The sequence below is a fragment of the Hippopotamus amphibius genome, chromosome 7 (assembly GCF_030028045.1).
Source record: "Hippopotamus amphibius kiboko isolate mHipAmp2 chromosome 7, mHipAmp2.hap2, whole genome shotgun sequence".
NCBI lineage: Eukaryota > Metazoa > Chordata > Mammalia > Artiodactyla > Hippopotamidae > Hippopotamus > Hippopotamus amphibius.
The window spans coordinates 34,346,220-34,361,122 of NC_080192.1; the positions used below are offsets into that span (position 1 = coordinate 34,346,220).

The window sequence follows — 14,903 nt, forward strand, 5'->3', positions numbered from 1 at the left end:
TTCAAGGATATAAAATTTAATCCCTAGAGCATATGCCCTGTTTGGGGGAATATTCAGCCATTTTCAAAAGTAGGCTAGCTTTTGTGCTCAGTGACGTATATTTTAGGAATTCTCCACGTGGCTTAATGAGTATGCCTTCACTGCTACAAGAGGTGAGTCAGGCTTCATCTTGTAATAAGACCCCGTGGATACAAGTAGGATGCTAAGGGACCAACATAGGGTGAGGACCAGCTCCTTAAAAGAGCCTTTCATAATTCTGCCAGAATCACTGAGCGCTATCAGGCCACCGTTTGATGGAGAAGCAAATGCCCAGAGTGCTTTCCTTTTGCGAGAGATGTAAATGGCCGGCTGGGAGCGAAAGCTAGGGAAAAGGGTTCTTTGGGTCACTCACTGCTTCTGGTCCGGTCGCCGACGTTCGCAGAATATTCAAAGGCTGTGAGGTAGGACCATTTCTATTGTTATCCCGGCTGAGATAAAGGCGGGTTGGCGGTGGTGGGGGCGGGCAAGTGGTGCCCATCTTTTCAGTTGCGTGGGTTGGGGGCGTACGGGGTGGCAGGGGGAATTTGTTTTGTTTTGCTTTGGAGCCGGCGTCCCGGAGTCCATCCCGCCCCCAGCCCGGAGCGCAAGGAGGACGCGGAGAGGCAGCCGCAGCGGCCTCTGCGTCAAGGGGCGGCGGGGCGGGGAGATGCGGCGCCCGACCTGGAGACCTGGCTCGCGTCCCCCTTGGCGCCCGCAGCCTCCCCACCCTCCCCCGCAGCCTGTCGGCGGCCGCGGCTCGGGCGGGCCGGGCACGTGGGCGCCTCCGTCACACCCTCACTCACACACTCACACACACCCGCGCGCCTGCATCCCGTGCTCTTTCCCTGGCCGACACACAGGCGCTCACGAGTCGCTCCTTGCCAGCGCGCAGGGCAGCGACCCCCTCCACTCAGCCCCAGGGCCTGCCCTCGGCCAGCAGCTGCCTGTCTCCAGACGGCTCCCCGCGGCCTCGGTCCGTCACCTGGACCCGACCCTTTGGCCACTGCTGCTACTGTCGGGCCGTGGAAGAAGCAGGAGGCGCCCGGCCAAGACACCCTGACGGGGAGGACGCGCTCCTACCGCTAAGGGCACGGGTGAGGTAGGGTGGGGCTCATCGTCTGGCACCCTGGAGCCTGGGACCGGGGAAGGGAGCGGAATGGATGGATGGATCCCAGGAAAGACTCAGGCTGTGGTCTGGGGTGAGGGGAGGTAGGGCAGCTCCAGAGCCCCGGGAGTGCGAAGCTGAGCTCAGCGGGCGACCCTTCGGGCTCTGCGTCCTGCACCTGTGCACTGTAGCGGGGGGCCTAGAAGCGGTGTGTAACGGGAAGCACATGGGTCGAAACGTGCCGCCATCCTTCTTCCTTCTCGTCGCGACCACAGCATCCCCGAGAGACTAGTGTTTCCAAGTCAGGGTTGGCCGAAGGGTGGGGTCCGCCTGACGCAAGTCAGAAAGTTGCGAGGGTCGGGACGCAGCGAGGCGCTTCCGAGGTTCTAGATGAGTTGGAAGCTGATCCTCGTGCGGGTGGGCGGTGGGGCGGGGAGTGGAGCCAACCTCATTCTTCATTCGCTTCTGGTTGCTTTTGCAACCGCTGGAGGCGACTACCCGAGGCGGTGTGTTTTCACGTGACCCCAGTTCCCTGTTGCCTGAGGTATCCTTCGTTAAATGGTCCTGAAGCGTGGCCTTTCTCCCGCACAAGGCACGTGCCTCCCGGAGAAAGCGCAGCCTGTGTGTCTCTGCGCATCCAGGAATTTGAGACGGTGACGGTGAGGGTGTCAGTGCCGGGGTTTTAAGGAGAGGATGGGAGGGACTGGAACGCCGGCCCGTTTCTACGTTTCATTAACTTGGTGGTTTGTGCGTGGCCTGGACAGAGGACCGTTTTGAGTGTAAGGGGTAGACTTTCCGTCGTAACGCGCCTTGTAAACACGAACGGAGCAAAAACGCCAGAGCTGTGCTGGGCACAGGTAGGACCCACCCGGTCTCGGAGGCCGCAGGGGCGGGAATTCTTTCCTGTTAAGCAGAGAAGCGGCCTTTGCCGCGGGTTCGCGGAGAGGGAAGCCCCCAGGCTCGCGCTCTCCAGCGCCGAGCTCTCTTCCCCTTTCCATTCCCTCTCAGGGAGATAGTGGAGTAAGACGGGGCGGGGCCCGCACTCGGGTGCGGTGACGTCAGCAGTGTTTGGGTGCTTATGCAAATGAGCCTGCGACCGTTTCTCCCGCGCCGGCAGTTTCCCCCTCCAGGTCTTAAAGGCAGACCCAGTCTCAGTCCGCATCGTTTGTTTGGTTCATTGCCCAGAAACGCAGGAGGACCGAAGCGTTTGCGTTCTGTGCTACAACATGTGGGCTTCTCGTCTCCCCGTTTTTAAAGCTGTTGTATACCTGTCATTGCCTGGTTGCTTTCCCGGAACACAGAGAACAATGTGTTTGCTTTAAGAAACATCATTCTGTGACGAGCAACCTTGTGAAGAGCTGCTTACCCCGCCCAGCCTCAGTTCTGCAAGAGCGGTGCTGAGACACACTCCTGCTTATGTCTTCAACGCCTAGCATTGGATTTGACTTGTAGTAGGTATTTAATAAATCCTTGATGATGGACCAAAGAGTGTGTGTATTTCGCTCATTAAATTCGGAGTGTTCAACCATCAAAATTGTCTTTTATTTTTGGGAAAATGAGTGTTTTTTGTGTCTTACATGACCAATGATCCATGTATATTTGTTAGCGTAAAATATATTAATATATTGCTGAATTCATTGACCATTTTCCTCCAAAAGAAAAGAACGTTTAGTGTGTTCCTTTTTTGCAGAAAGGGATTAACGCTGTTTTGAAAGGAAGAGAATCTCATCATTTGTTGACAAGTTTTCTTTTTCTGATTGCACGTTATATAGTTGATTCAAGAATTTATGTTCCAATATATGTAACTCAAGATACCGTATTTTAATAGCGTTAAGAAAAGTATTTATATATGTTTTTAGGAAATAAGTGCTCTGTCATCCAATTAATAAAGTAAACAAGAAATACTGTCTTAGTCTAGTTCAGGTTGCTATAACAAATTACCAAAAACTGGGTGGTTTATAAACAACAGAAATTTATTTCTCACAGTTCTTCAGGCTAGTCTAAGATCAAGGTGCCAGCAAATTGCGTGCCTGATGGGAGCCTGCTTCCTGGTTCATAGAGGGTGCTTTCTCACTGTGTCCTAACATGGTGGAAGGGGCTAGTTAGTTCTCTAGCATCTCATATTAACCCCAAAGGCCTTATCTCCTAATACCATCACATTGGGATTAGAATTTCAATTTATACGGGTTGGGGGGAGGACACAAACATTCAAACCATAGCAAATAGTAAAGAATTTTTAAATTGGAGAATAGCTGTTTGAGATACCAATAATCAGGTGAGATACTTGTAAGGCGAGTGTGGAGAAAAAAGAGTGAGGCAGGCAAGCAGATAATGAAGAAAGTTTATTAAAGGAAAATGAGAAAGAGACTGACCCTTGAGAAGAGCCAGCCCCCTCCCTTTGGGCTGGTTTCTTATATAGGGAGAGAGTTTAGGATGCTTCCTGAGCAATGCAGTTAATCACCCTGCGTTGTCTCTAACTTGTAAGAGTTGTTTTTAACAATGAGTCTGCATCTAGGCCCTAACAATACTTAGTTGTCAGTTATTGAAATTTTAAAATTAGTTAGAATAATTACTAAAACCTAAACTTTGATAAGCATGAGTTTACCCAGTGATCACAGTTCAAATTTTACTGTGTTCATGTTAGAAAATATGTTTGTCCTGTCATGACATAAAATATTTGTTTGAACTCTGGGATTATCATCCAGGTAACTAAAAAATCATTGACTTAGAATGATAGACCTGTAAGACACTGTTGGTGATAAAAAGTGCCAAAAGCTTTTACTTCTCAATTTGCTTCTCAACTTCTTTTGGAGAGTATGTTAACCCTTTTATTACTGTATACATATGCATGATTGGCTATGTTAATATATTCCTATGCAGAGTAGATTTTAAAATAGTTTCTGAGCAGATGGCATTATTAACAAAAATCCATGGGTGTAGTCTGATGTGTGAAAACATTCAAGGTTACATAGCAGGAATCTTTAGATTTGTTTCCATTTTGCCCTATAATTTAAAACAAATCCTAACTACTCTTCTGGATGTATTGAGTAAATAATTTTGTTTGTAAACAAGTTTATCTGCTTATACATTAACTTTGACCAATAGTGATTGTCTCATATTTCTCAGTGAACAGCAAACCCTAGAGACTGGGCTACAGGGTGGTTTTAAATGCACAATACCCCTTGATATAGGATAGAGTTGTTATAGGATAGAGCTGTTTTCAGTCTTGAAGATCCGTTTATTTTCTTACTGGGCTAAGCTGTCCTTTCACATAAGATTAATTGATTGCTGTCTTTGAGTAGAATGCTTAACCCTAGAGCTTTTTCACCTATCAGATTGGCAAAAATCAAAGAGATTACTCGCTGTATTGAAGAAGGCAGAGGGAACCAGGCACTCTCATACTTTGCTTGTGGTAGTGCAAATTGAGACAGCTTTTATAAAGGATCACTTGTAAATATTTACCAAAATTATAAAAGCACATATCTTTTGATCAAGCAGTTTTGCGTCTAGGAATTTGTTCTATAGATATGTAAATGTCAGATATACAAAGTGATTTGCTTGAACACTGGAGCAAACTGTCAGAAATGACCTATATATGATATACTCATACAATCATTAAAAAAAAAAACATAGTAAACTATTGTATTGAGAGCAAAAGTTTTTAAAGATTTTTAAAATGAAAAACCAAGATGCAGAATTATGCATATAGTATATAATAAGAGTGGTGTGGGATAGATGGAAAGAAAACACATATTAGCCTGAATATGCATATTAGCTTGGTATATATACTAAATATCTGTGGAGGACTTTGGTGACTTATAGAGAGATAGGGGTGGGATTAAATGTGCTGGGGGAAAAGAGTGGGAAGATATTTTTCACTCTATGCCCACCATATTACTTAGATTTAAGCATATTCTAAAGTGAAAACAGTAGCAAATAAAAAAATACTCTTGGGAGAATAGTATCCAGGCATCAGATGCCATCAAATGAGTAAAGTATAAAAGTTAGTGGGTATTTTGGCTCCATAATTTTTGTACCTTCTGAATTTATAGGAAAGTTTCCTATATTCAGTATTCTTAGTAATAAAATTGTATTAGAGCAGCAGATGGGATTTAGTGGATTCACTAAAATTTACTGGTTATATCAGCATAAAAATGCATATTTTTTAGTGAGCTAAGGTTTTTTTTTTTTAATTGAGATGGTTATAGCTTCATTTAAGTCCGTGATATGTTTTGAGTTTGTTTTTGTATAAGGTATGAAATTTAGGTCCAGGCTATATTTACCTGGGAATGTCCAGTTGTTCCAGAAGTATTTGTTGAAAGGGCTATCCTTTCTCCACTGAAATTGCTTTTCCATCTTTCTCAAAAATGGATGTATTTGTGTGGGTCTACTTATGGGTACTCCCCTCTGTTTCATTGATCTATTTGTCCTTCTTTAAACCTCACACAGTCTTTATTATTGTAGCTAAATAAATCTTGAAATAAGGTAGAAATATTCCCTCTACTTCATTCTTCCATTTTGAAATTGTAGCTGTTTTGGTTTTTTGACTTTTTGTATAAATTTTAGAATAATCTAATCTATATCTACAAAACTTTTTGCTGGGATTTTATAGGAATTGCCTTAAACCTGTATATCAATTTAGGGAGAATTGACATATTTACTGTGTTGTGTTTTTCAGTCCATGAACATGGTATGTCTGTCCATATATTTAGATCTTTTTAGATTTCTTTTATTGGCTTATAGTATTCAGTATAAAAGTACTGTTCATATTTTGTAGATTCCTTGGGATTTTCATTATAGACAATCAGAATGTCTGCACATATGGAAAATTTTCTTTCTTCCTTTCCAATTTATATGCTTTATATTTCCTTTTCTTGCCTTCTTGCACTGGCCAGAACTTCCAGTACTACACTGAATAAAAGTATGTGAATGGATGTTCTTGTCTTGTTCCTGAGCTTCAGGGAAATCATTACATTATTAGTTTTTGAATAGTGAACAAGCCTGTATACCTAGAATAAGCTCCACTTGGTCATGGGGTATAATTCTTATTATGTAGCGCTGAATTCTGTTTTCTAATAGTGTGTTAAGGAAGTTTTTGTCTTTATTCTTGAGGGATATAGATATATAGTTTTTTGTTTGTTTTATTCTGCTACTGTCTTTGTATGGTTTGGTATCAGAATAATACTGACTTCATAAGATGAATTGTGAAGTGTTCTATTATCTTCTATTGTCTGGAAGAGATTGTGCAGAGTTGGTGTTAATTGTTTCTTAAATGTTAGGGAGGATTCTCCAGTGAAACCATCTGGGCCTAGAGATTTCTTTTGTGAGAGTTTTAAAATAATGCATTCATGTTTCTAAATAGTTATAGGGATATTAAATGATCTGTGTTATATTAGGTAATTTGTGGTACTTTGTGTTTTTTAAGGAATTAGTCTATTTCAAGTAAGTTGTCAATATTTACGTGTGTAGAGTTTTTGCTAGTATTTCCTTATGATCATTTTGATGTCTGCAGGTTTTGTTATAATCCACATTTCATTTCTGATATATAAAATGATACACAAAAGCAAAAGATACACAAAAGCATTTCAAGGCTAATGTTTATCTTGTGGTTAAAAGAAAACCACTGCATGGATTTAAAAACCTAAACCACACCCTTTTCACATAGGTCTAGCCCCACTATGAATGGTTCCTTGGACAGTATTTTAAATTTAGTTAAGTATTTTTACTGTCAGTTAAATTCAATGAATAGGGACGTCCTTGGTGGTCCAGTGGTTAAGACTCTGCACTCCCGAAGCAGGGGACCAGGATTCAATCCCTTGTCGGGGAGCTAGATCCCTCATGTTGCAGCTAAAGATCCTGCATGCAGCAATGAAGATCGTGCATGCTGCAACTAAGACCCAGTGTGGCCAAATAAATAATAAATAAATATTAAAAAAAATAAATTCAATGACTATTCAATTTATCTCCCCCAATAAGCAGTTAGTACATATACTACATAACAAACTATCCTGTTTTTTTTTTTTGGAGATTTGAAACACTGTTTTATTGAAGCATTCACCCTCTGTTACCTTCCTGGAATTGTAGTGACTTAAATCAATAATGATTTATTAATTTTCAGTATTCTCTATGTTGGTTGGGCTCAGCTAGGTGCTTCATCTGTCCTAGATGATATTAGCTGGCAATTTAACTACTATGGGCTAGAGTGTGAACATCTTTGTTCTTGTGCCTGTGGGTTTAGTTCAGATGGCTGGTACAATTGGTGGCTGATTGAGTCTCTCTCTCTCTCTCTCCCTCTCTCTCCCTGTGTGTGGAGGGGGGATTTCTAACAGGACAGGTGAACTTTTTTTATATTGTGTTTGGCTTCCAAAAGAGTCAAGGCAGAAACTGCCAGGCTTCTTCAGGCCTAGCCTTGGAACTTGCATAGTGTCACTTCTGCATTCTAATGGTTACAGTAAGTTCAAGCCCAGCTCAGAATTAAAAGAAGGGGAGACTCCATCTTTTAATGAGATGAGAAACAGAGATAATACAGCATTGATGAGAGGAATTGTTAACATTTGTGTTCGCAATCTATTATAAGAAATACCTAAGAAAGATCATACTTGACATTCTATGATGATGAGAATAAAACATGTTAAATGCTTTCAAATTCACTTTTTTCCATAGGCATGATAATACAAATATATAAGTGTAATACAATAGCATATGCCTATATTAGGCTAATAATAGCTCCTAAAGATATGTATACCTCTTAATTCCTGGCACTTGTGACCGTTACCTTAGTTAGAAAAAGAGTCATTCCAGAAATTATCTTCAGATGAAGAGATTATCCTAGAATGTCCAGGTGGGCCCTACATGCCATGCCATCACAAATGTCCTTATATGAAAGAGGCAGAAGGAGATTAGACATGCATAGAAGAGGAGGAGGCAATGTGAATATGGAGTATAGATTGGAGTTATGTGGCACGTGGCTGTGAGTGAAGGAATGTCGGTAGCCCCAGAATCTAGAAGTGGCTAAGAGCAGACTTTCCCCTAGAGCCTCCTGAGGGAGTGCAGACACGACCAACACCTTGATTTTGGTTCATTGAAACTGATTTTGAATTTCTGGCTTCCAGAGCTTTGAAAAATTAGATTTCTTTTGTTTCAAGCCACTAAATTTGAATTTGTTACAGCAGCCTCAGGAAATGAATACCGTGCCTAAATCTGAGGTGTTCTCAGTATGTTAATAAAATTTTAAGTATTCAGAAGACTTTTTGTGTATATTTAAAATGTTTAAAAGACTTTTTGAAAGACTTAAGATTTAAGATCTGTCCTTGGTTCGTAGAAGTCAATAAAAATACACTTCAATTTCTGGGAACTACTTTATAATTAACTCTGAAATAATTGCAAGTTCACAGGAAGGTGCAAAGGGAGGTCCTGTGTAACCTTCACCTAGCCTCCTCCACTTTATAATCTTATATAAAAGTACATTCCAATAGCAAAACCAACATGTTGATATGGGTATAATTCATAGAGCTTTTCCAGATTATGTAGTTATTTTTCTGTATGTGTGTGTATATGTATGTATAGTTCTTTGCAATTTTATCACATGTATATCCTCATGTAACCCTTACCACAATGAAGATACTAAATGGTACCATCTCACAAGATTCCCTTGTGCCACCCTTTATAGCACATTCACCTGCCCTTCCCTACCCTAACTCCCAGCAACTACTGTTCTGTGGCTTATCTCTGTCATTATCTAATTTCACAGATGTAATACAAATGGAATCGTGAAGTATGTATCCTTTTCAAATTGACTCGGGCCCCAGGCAATCAGCATCATTTCCTTGAAGTTCATCCAAGTTGTTACATGTATCAATAGTTCTTTCCTTTTTAGGGCTGATATTGCATGATAAGGATGTACTCTGGTTTTTTTAACCATTCACCTGTTGAAGGACATTTGGGTAGTTTTCAGTTTGGGGCTATTATGAGTAAAGCTTTTATGAACATTTATGTACAAGTTTCTGCTTGAAAATAAGTTTTTATTTCTCTGGGATGTATGCCTAAGAGTGCAAAATGGTGGTCACCATGGTAACTCTATTATTAGTGTTAAAAGGAACTGCCAACTATTTTTTAGAGTGGCTATACTATTTTAATTTCTATCAGCAATATATGATTCATCTACTTTCTTCACATCCTCACCAAGTTTTGGTGTCATCATTTATTTATTTTATTTTAGCCTTCTGATAGGTGTGTTATAGTTCACCTTTTTGGGCAAAACATATATTAGAAAGTGTAAATTGAGACTTTGTATTTTACTTGTAGAAATATTCTCCTGCTTTTGATTGATTCTGTGATTTTTTTAATTTTTGCTTAATGCAAACATTTCAGGTAAAGAGGGATATAATTTGCAAAATAAATGCTTAGGTTAAATTCAAAGGCTCTTTCTGTTGAAAGTTTTTTGTATTTGTCAAAATCATTATTTCATTATGTTATCAAATCTTGTCTTTTTCCTATGGCAATTATTTCATAACTACAAAGTTCTCAACATGTGCCATTTTTTTCTTGGGTATTTCAGTATGGCTCAGCATTTTATTTTTGTTCAAATAGTCTTTACTTTTTATCTTGTAGTTCAGAAATGAAAATATATTTCATTTGAATTCACAGCGATTTCAGATTCAATATTTAGAATTGTTTTGTATTTAAAGAAAACCTTATTCAGTAAAATCTGAATTTGTCCGAGTCAGGGAGATACTTTACTGTTGTTCGAGTTCTTTATTATAGAATTTTAAGATTGTGTCAAATGTCAATAATTAGCCAGTGCAGGCATGTCTGTTTGAGTCATCTCTCATATCTAAGATGCAAGTGCCTGCCTGCTGTTTTAGGGTTTTGCATATTTTCACTGGAAATTTAATGTCTAATATAACATAATTTCAAAAGATATTATAACAATATTAATTAAAAAGTCTTGAACTATGGAGTAAGAACTGTGTTAGTTCTATAGTGAGTTATTTCTATTTTGAGTTAATTCTATAGTGAAATTTTTAGCAAGACTGATAAAAACAAAAGCAGAGAAAACACCTATTACCAATAACAGGGATAAAAAATGAGCTAAGACTACAAATCCTACAGGTGTTAAAAAACACTAGGGAAGGGGCTTCCTAGGTGGTGCAGTGGTAAAGAATCCACCTGCCAATGCGGGGGATACGGGTTTGATCCCTGCTCCAGGAAGATCCCACATGCCGTGGAGCAGCTAAGCCCGTGCACCACAACTACTGAGCCTGTGCTTTAGAGCCCGTGAGCCACAACTATTGAGCCCGTGTGCTGCAGCTACTGAAGCCCATGCACCTAGAGCCTGTGCTCCGCAACAAGAGAAGCCATGGCAAGGAGGAGCCCACGCACCAGAACGAAGAGGGGCCCCCACTCACCGCAACTAAAAGAAAGCCTGCACACAACAAAAAAGACCCAACACAGCCAATGAAATAAATTAATTAATTAATTAAAAAAAATACAAACACTAGGGAATATTATGAATCACTTTGTGCCAATAAAGTTGACAATTTAGATAATATAAATTCCTTGAAAAACACAAGCTACCAAAAGTAACACAGCGAGAAAAAGAAAACCTAAATAGCTGTATATCAATAAAATAAATTGAATTTTTAATTTAAAATATTACAAAAAAGAAAACTCCAGGCCCAGATGGCTTTATTGGTGAGTGCTGCCAAACATTTTAGGAAGAAAAAAACTAATCCTACATATGTTCTCTCAGAAAATAAAGGAGAGGCCATTTCAAAACTGTTTAGGAGTCCACCAAAACCAGAGAAGTAAAATATAAGAAATAAAAAATTACAGATCCATGTTCCCATGAATATAGCTGGGAAAAGAGCCTTATCAAAATATTAGTGAATTAATTCAGTGATATATTAAAAGGGTAGTACATCTGGACTGAGTGGGGTTTAACCCATAATGAAAGATACAGAACCAATCAATATGATACTCTGTATTACCAGATTAGGAAGTTATGTTATCTTAACAAAAGCAGCAAATTATCTGACAAAATTCAGCAGGTATTTGTGATTTAAAAAAAAAAAATCACTGGACTAGGAATAAAAAGAAACTTCTAAACAGATAAAAAGGACCTGATGAAAAGAATCCATAACTAAATTTGTACCTAACAGTAAAATATTGAGTACTTCCTCACTAACACTGGGGCACAGATGAAGAAGTCTGCTCTTAAAACTTCTGTTCAAAATTTTGGTGGATGTCCTAGCCAGAAAATAACTCAAGAAAAAGAAATTAAAGGCAAACAATTAGAGAAAGATAAACTATCTTTATTTACCAGTGATATATTGTGTATATACAAATCCTAAGGGATCTTTAAAAAATAACAACTTGATTTAGCATTGTTGCAGGATAGAAAGCTTGTATTTTAAAAAAAATCAATTTTTCCTTTTTTTTCTGGAGAGAAATTAAGGCAGATACAAATAAAGGGAAAGATATACCAAGTTCATAGATTGGAAAACTCAATTTTTTAAGATGTCAGTGCTCCCCAAATGGGTCTATAGAATCAATGTAATACCATTCAAAATTCCAGCAGGCTTTTTTTTTTTCCTTTTGGGTAGAAATTGACAAGCTGATTTTGAAATTTATGTGGAGAGGCAATGAACCAATCTTAAGACAGGAAAAACACGTTAAAAAAATGGTTAGAGTTGAGAATCACAAGTTAAAACTTTATGATGCTGATTTTAAAAGGTTTTGAATCTATTTTAAGTGTTCAAAGTAGATTTTTTTTCTGAAAAGTTACACATGAAGATATTAAAGCAATAGAAAAGTGGGAGAATGAGAAAAATGTAAAGATAAGTCCAAATTTAAATAATGTAACATTCTCAACATTTTTAATGTATGTAAGTCCCAAATAGAATAGATAAATGGGAAGACATCAATTGTTTTATATTTATAATAGGTGTATTATTATAATAGGTGTATTGTTTACATTTATAATAGATGTATTTATAATAGGTGTATAATAAGGTTCTTTGTTTGCAAGCTGCAGAAACTGATGCTGGTTAAGAGGAAAAAGAAAAAAGAAATGTTGGCAGGGTCATAGGGGCTCAAAGAAAACAATGGGGTGCTTGGCAATAAGATGGAAAGGGACAAGAATGAAGACAGTTCTGAAAACTAGGAACCAGGATCCATGACTACAGTAGTAGTTACAGCCTGGGCATAATGCCTTTGGAATTAAATGAGATGCCAAGTTTTTGATCTCTTTGTTCCTCTCCTCAGTGTTCAAAATCTAGGGAGGGGAAATCTAACAGGACAAATGCAGAGGATTGTTTTTGAAGATAGTGGCAATATTTCTCTCTTCTCTCTACTCATACCTTTAGCAAATTGACTTTGCCGCTCCTTCCATGAAAACATGGAGTTCATTTACTCTTGAGTCATCTGGACTTAGCTGTGTGACTTGCTTTGGTCAGTGAGACATCAGCAAATGTGACACAAACAGGCTTTACTTCACTTGTGTATTGGGCTTATGCTTTTGGCTAGAGTTGGAACTCTAAGCTTGTAATGTGAACAAGCTGGAGCTAGCATTTTGCAGAGACTACGTGTAGGACCAAAGTGCTCTGGCTGATAGGCTGCCCCTGCCAGAATGTGATTGAGACCCTCTTAAACCATCCTCCCCTGCTCGAGTTGACAGGTGACTGTGGTGCAGAAGTGACCCAAGCCAAGAGAAGCAAAACAAGTGATCATCTAAGCCTAGCTCACATTGCTAATCCACAAAATCATGAGCAAATACAGTTTTTGTTTGTTAAGCTATTAAATTTTGAGGTAATTCATTATGCAGAGATAGAAAACTGTTTTTTTTTTTTTTAAATGTGGTGTTAAGACACCTGAAGCATGTAGCATTGGCTCTGGACTCACATTATCCTTAATAGAATAAAGTTATACCATAATACAAATGTAAGAGAGAAAATAATCATAGTAATAAAAGAAAACATATTGAGTACTCTCAATGTGTTGGCCTTTATTCAAGCACTTTATTATTAGATAACTAAGTAATTTAGCCAAGGTCATAAAAACCGTAAGTGATAGAGTTCGGATTTGAACTCAGTCTGTCTCTAGAACCTAGATATAAATGTTTGGCACCAATACATGTCTTTTCACAGCAATAAATATTAATTCCTGCAAGATCTCATTAAAAATAAATAAGGATTATACGAAAACATGAAGAGGTAGGGTCATTATCCTTTTTTGGATTATGAGTTTCATATTCAGACAGTATCCTAAATTGCTTTCTGCTATGAAAGATGAGGACATTCTCATACCTTTATTTCTTTCTTTCTCCCATTTAAATTCCTAATTTTGTTAGGTTCTTTTTGGATTTTAATTTATATTTTTCTCGTCAACATGATTCCTGTAGATTTTGAACCTTATTTCCTTGTTTAAATTAATATTCACGTCTATCGTTTAGCATGGGTCTCTGTCTCGATTGGCTAAATATCATGATCATGAAGCATGTCCCTCTTCTTCCCCAAAAGGGCTCATCAGATCTCTCATCAGATGAGAATATTTGCCTGTGACATTTATCATCGGAATACAAAGTAGTTGAGTATAAAAATTGGAGACCAAGTATTTTTTTTCTGTTTGTTTTTAATAGAGGTGATTGAATATTCTGAGAAATCTCTTTATTTCTCCTTTCTACTTCTGCTTGAAATCCCTAGGAATCGTTATCCCAGTAATTTCTCAGTGTTGACCCTTCTACATTATTATTACTAGATAATACAGGTCTTAGCAAAACTCTGTTATTTTATCTTTTAGTATTTTATGTTTTATTAATTCTATTCTGTTTCCTAACATATTCTACATTTATCTTTTGTTTTTGTTTCCCCCTAAACTACTACCCCTCCATCTCCCTGTTTCTATGTAAAACTCTTTGTCATTCTTAGGAATTAAACTCATAATTATTTATAATCTCATAATTACTTAGTAAATAATCTCATCTTTGAATGGGGAGATTTCTATCTTGTCACACTATATGATAAAAAAAAAATAGAGCCATGCAAATGAAGCATGGAGTGATCTGGGGTACTCTGCATCTTCAGTTCAGATGTAATCTCTAGAACAGCGGTTGTCAAATTTTTTCAGTAGTAAATATTTAAGGCTTTGCAATCCATACAAAGTAATTCAGTTGCTGCAGCACAAAATTGACCATCGGAGATAAGTAAATGTGTGGGCGTAACTATGTCCCAATATAATTTTATTTATGAAATCAGACCATGGGTTGTATTGGACTCATGCACAGTATTTTCTTGACCCCTGCTCTTACCTGTCTGTTACTCCATTGTAGATAGGAGGATCTTACCTGGTAATGTTGAGGGCAGCTAATGCAACTCCTAGATACAGATGAAGAGCAGTACCATAGCTTGTTGTCCTAGGAGTGGACTCCCCTAGGAGTGGATGGTGCTAATCTGGCAGAGACTGTGCAGTTACAGTACTTGATTCTGATTATCCTACTGCATGCATGACCTGTAGACTACCAATACTCTGTCACCCACTACTTCACATCCTTCCTGGACATTCCTGCTTCGTAGCAACAGTAACACACTTTTGGCAATAGTCAATAACACTTTTAAATCTTTGTTTATGGCATACTTTTCTGGAATAAGTTCTTCAGGCAAGCTTTTGGCATTCCTAAAAAATTTCTCTTTCAAAAAAGTCAGGTGTTGAAAATTTGAAGTTAATTTGCCCTCCAAATTGTTGTCTCATATACTAAGTTTTTACAAACCCACTCAGAAACTCA

General features: G+C 38.7%; 1 protein-coding gene across 4 annotated transcripts in view; it reads left to right on the plus strand.

Annotated features, from left to right (window-relative positions):
- The first annotated feature begins 366 nt into the window (after positions 1-366).
- The window catches only part of SLC6A15 (solute carrier family 6 member 15), a 48,294-nt gene continuing 33,757 nt past the window's right edge, over positions 367-14,903 (plus strand). For 3 of the 4 annotated variants that reach the window (XM_057743062.1, XM_057743060.1, XM_057743064.1), the window contains exon 1: positions 864-1,117. The gene's annotated coding sequence lies outside the window, so the exon portion shown is untranslated. Of the gene's footprint in view, positions 441-863; positions 1,118-14,903 lie in introns of those variants that run through there. The other variant, XM_057743061.1, reaches the window with a different exon arrangement.